This window comes from Sciurus vulgaris (genome assembly GCF_902686455.1).
Source record: "Sciurus vulgaris genome assembly, chromosome: 17".
NCBI classification, from domain to species: Eukaryota; Metazoa; Chordata; class Mammalia; order Rodentia; family Sciuridae; genus Sciurus; species Sciurus vulgaris.
Genome location: NC_136478.1, coordinates 47,132,284 through 47,137,285, shown reverse-complemented (window position 1 = coordinate 47,137,285; position 5,002 = coordinate 47,132,284). Strand labels below are relative to the sequence as shown.

General features: G+C 43.1%; 1 pseudogene across 1 annotated transcript; it reads right to left on the bottom strand.

Moving 5' to 3' along the window:
- Positions 1 to 1,166: 1,166 nt before the first annotated feature.
- On the bottom strand, positions 1,167 to 2,507 carry LOC306647458 (putative RNA-binding protein Luc7-like 2; annotated as a pseudogene). Its single transcript has one exon. The product of its transcript is annotated as a putative RNA-binding protein Luc7-like 2 (transcript).
- Between the last annotated feature and the right edge of the window lie 2,495 nt (positions 2,508 to 5,002).

The window sequence follows — 5,002 nt, the reverse complement described above, 5'->3', positions numbered from 1 at the left end:
GCCTTGACCAGCTTTGCCGATGCAGTGAGTCCCCCAAGGTTGCCCATGTCAAGGGTCAAGGACACCTTCCCCATCTATGCTTCTCTAACTGTCCAGGCACCAGGAAGCCCTTGCCCATGGGTAGGGTGAACTGTGGCATCCTAACAAGCTTCAGCAACTGACATTGCACACCATGTCCTTACCCTCTGTGGACCTCCAGGTCACATCATCTACACAGCAGACACAAGGAGAAGTCTGTGAACATACCTGGGACAATGATCACTCACCAGAAACAAAGTCTCTATGGAGACATTCCCCAGGACCCAACCCAGAAAACCCAGGGACCTCAACCCACCTGAATTCACAGAAATTTCACAGCATCCTGTGAGAGGGAGGAACTGAGGAAGGTTACAACATGGCATCTTCAGCCTCCCTACATTTCCTAATTTAAAAGTGGAAAACAGGCTCCAAGACAAAAGATTCTGACCTCACAACTAGGGCAGGGGAAGCACAAGGGCCCTGTTTTCCTATTGGCCCACAGAAACTTTTTTTTTTTTTTTTTTTAGTTCTAGTGACAATATACTAGACAAGTTACAGTTTAATGAAGGTGGTGGTGATTGTTTCTTTCATTTTATTATTAATATTTTTACAATAAGGGTGTAGCCTTTATACTCCACACACACAAAATAAAACAAGTGCTTATTATGAAAGAGTCCCTGCCCCCACCCCCAGAACATCCTGAACATAGAAATTTGATGGAACAAAAAAATCAAGACAAGTCTGATTTTGAAATTTCTATAAAAAAGCAAAAATATGTAATGCAACAGCTGTTCAACTTTCAACTCTAAATAGGCACCATCCAACAAACCCCCGTATTTTTAATTTCTCCAGCACACATTCCAGTATAAATGCTCTGAACTGTAATTAGCTAGTAATTAATAATGGGAGGAGAACCTTAGAACAGAAGTTATACTGCTTCCCTGACCCTCTCTCTTACAGTTGGAGGGTGCAGGTATTAGGGGATACAAAAGTCTGAGAAAGAGAATTAAAAAGAAAAAATTCCCCAATTTTTTTCTACTCCTGTTGCTTGGAGTAGAAAGGAAGGCAGAGTCTTACAAATGTTCAAAAACTCGCAAGGCAAGTAACATAATTCATTCACTATCACTCCTACTTAAAAGAATAGAGATCAATGTCTTATTATATAGTACTGCATTCTCAGAACTGTATTACAGGTTCACCAGAAACTATGGATGTAGTTTTAGGCTTCCTCAAGGAAAACAGGTTCAGTTCAGATCAAGTTAGATGCTGTACATCTAGCCTGCTGGATCAATGTCTGGAACTGCTCACTCACTGTCACCCTGAACAGCTATAAACTAAACAATAGTGCGTGGCTCCATAGGAAGCTTAAGGGTTGAAGGTATGTACACAGCTAATTAGATCTCCCCTGCTTCGCGCTCTTCAGAGCTCCTCCTATCTTCTGATCTGCCATTAACACTCTCATAGGACTGCTTCTTATCTTTTCGACCTTGGTCTGTCTCTTGAACTCCTGTCTCTGTCACATGATGCTAGTCTTGGTCTCTGACTCTTTCTTTTGAGAGTCTCTTGGATCGCTCTCTGCTCCTATCTCTAGAACTGTGACGACTTCTCTGGTGACTATGGTTCTGGCTGCGACTGCTGGAGCAGGATCCGTGGCGATGGTGTTTCTCCCGAGACTTGGATCGAGTCATCTTCTTGCGTTCTCTAGACATAGAGCCAGACCGGTGTCTGCGATGTTCTATGAACCTGGATCTTTTAGGATTCTTGCTATGTGATCGGACCTCCTCAGCTTCTCCCTTTCTTCACTCCCTTTCTTCTCTTCGTTTCGGGTGCTCCTGATTTCTTTTCTTTTGCTTCTCGGCTACGACTCTCTTTAATTCTTCAAGCTTCTCTCTTATTTCAATAAATCCCAGGTGCAGTTTACCCCCAAAATGATCAGTCAGTCGTCTGTCATTATCATGAAGACATAAATAGGCAGAGCAGACTTCACAGACTCGAAGTTTCTGCTGTTGGAAACTGGAAGCTGGCACAGAATTCCAATAGACTTCCTCTGCTTCTCTTTTCTTTGCCCATGCTTTCTCTACTTCATCAATTTCTGGGATTCTTCCACATTCCCTTCAGCTCCTAGCTCTTCCACCTTGGCTAACAATTTACCAATTTCTTCATTTAATCCATGAACACATTCTGCCTTTACTGTTACTTGAGCACTTTTCTCTTGAGTTTCTGCTAATCTCTTCTTAGTCACTTCTGTTCTTTGATCACAATTTGCAATGAATGACTGCAGATGATCCATGGCATCAAGTTCAAAGAAAAAGTCCTGTTCTTTGGATGCAATTTCATAATCTGCTCTGAAGGCCAGGTCATGGACTTTCAGACATTCTCCAAGATACATTCTAGTGCCAGATAGGACATCATGGGGGCAACAGTTGAGAAGGTGACTCTTGCATACTCTGTCATCACTGAATTTGATTTGTTAATGAGTAGTATCTCCCACTCTGTCCGATGCTCCTATATTTTTTTTTAAACTGTGAGTGGATGACCATGCTATGTGATCAACAACTGTGAAGGTTACAGAGCTGCAATTCTGATACAGTAACACTTGTACTCTGGATATCTGGTGCCTTCTCTCATCCAGAATTTTCTACACACAAAATTAGAAGTAATGAAAGCTATCTTCGGCTACGAAGAAATGGCATATTCAGAAGGCATGACAAAAGATTCAGCAGGGGCAGCTGGTTAATTCTTTTCACATTGAATCAAATAGGTCAAACATCAGTTGTACATAGTTCACAACCAAGGTTACAATTAGAGACCAGGTCTCCTGAGTCTCAGTTCAGTGCTCTTTTCCTTAGCCCATGATGCCTTATCAGAAAAATCCAAATACAGTCAGACCCCTAGTTACATGGGTATGAGTTACACTGATTCACATATACAAACTTTATATAGTGTGACCCGTGTTTCAACTCACGGGGTACCCTGCTTCCATTTATGCACTATGCCAGGCATCAGGATGGTTTTCAGTGGCACACAGGTGGTTGCCACCACCAGGGCCCTTCCCTGGAGGTACCCATCAACTGGTCCAGCATAGCTGTGCATCTGGACCTGCACCAACATGGCCGCAGTATAATGGAGGGACGGGTGGGGCACAGACAGGGCCCTATCAGGCGGGGGAATGAGGGGAAGGGGAGTGGGGAGGTGTGATGCTGTCTCGGTGGCTGCCACCGCCTCCAGGTGTGCAGAAGGAGAGCTGGAGGGGTCCCGGGAGAGTCTAGGCTGCGCTCCTCACAACGACATATATGTGGAAGAAAGCAGCTCCCGAAAGCGACCCTCGTGCCCTCACTCTCCGTCCGGTTCTGGGAACAGAAGCGACATGGACTAAGCAAGCTCTCGCCTCCCTATTAGGCACTCTTGGGGGAGTGCCTAATATTTTAAAGAACACAAAGGACTCTGGAGACAGAAGTGTGTCCTGCATTTCAGACACACTGCCACCACACTGCCACCAGCCAGAGCCTCCACAGAAAATTCTGACAGGAGTTCCAAAGCTTACAAGATTCTCTAGGCTCCCTTTGCCTGGGGCCATACACCCACCACACCCCTCTAACCTGCAGTGCTCACATGATAAGTCCAGGGCAGGGTGCTCTTTCCACATGCCCAGAGATCTTCTGTTAAGGATTAGGCTTTACAGGTTCATCTCAGCTCTGCTCTGCAAGCTCTGATATTTTGCTGTCTCTGCCCCACCAGCTTAGTTGATTTGCTGGTCTCCACTGGGTTCCAGTTAACTCTGAGGTTTTCTCACTGCCCATCTCTTCAGCTCCACTAAGTTTGTCTCTTACGCTAAAGCCAGCATTTGGGCTCCACTTGGGTCTGCTCTGCAGTACCAAATCCACTCCACCCACTTGTTCCACTGCATTCTGGCCACTTGGCTTCTCCTCTACTTACCTACTTAACATACAGGGATTGCATGTTTCCCCTCTAGCCCTGGATCCTGTTGTGGTCTGGTTAAACCCAGTTCCTCCCACATCCACTAGCATCTCAAATGGTTCAGCTCATGTTTCAGGTGCAAAGTTGCATTGTGTTAAGCAGCATATATATTGCTCATATTTCAGATGCAATGTTGTTTTGTGTTAAACAGTATATAAAGACTTCATAAAATTATAATTTAAAAGGAGACAAAGATCAGCTTTGGGAATAAAAACACGTTACCTGAGATTTGTGAGATTTAACTCACCTCGCTGGAGTTAAGACACTACCCTTCAACTTACTCAATGTTAGGATTACTTCAAATTAGGCTAGACTGAAACTCATTTAAAGTCTAGTTTAAAGGATAAATTTTTATTGTAAAGATTAATAAACAGGAGACATGTAAGTAGGTAAGCTTTGACATTTTGAAAATTATTTTCCTTAGATTATAGTGATTATACAAACTGGATATGTTGCTCTTTATTTCATTTTATATTTTCCTTGTTAATTTTTAACTGTTGCCTGTTAATATTTTAAAAAGGTACAACCTGATAAAACCTCTAATAGAACAACCTGAGATAAATTGAGATAAAAAGCCATCACCTGTAGGACAGACAGAATATAAGACACCTTCCAGTCCTGATATTGACCACAAAAAAAATGCAATGGGTAACTATAATTAAAACCACACCTCTAAAGAGACTAGATTAAAACCCAATACTCCACTTAAAAACTGTTTAAACTGGTCTGCTGGACGTTTAAAACAAAAAACATGGAGACTAAAGTCAGGAAAGTTAAAGGGCCAAAGAAAAAGCAGCCAATAGTTGGCTTTTGCCCCCTGAGATTAGGAAGATCCAGAGAAGGATGGGACCCCTAGAAGAGTTCTGCAACTCCAAAGAGTCAACATATCTGCCAATCAGGGCGATTGAGAAGGTCATACAGAACAGGAAACTAACCAGTGCACATTCTGTAAAAACAAGGGACACTGGAAAGGGAAATGTTCTTGATGCTTCTAAGAGAAGCCACA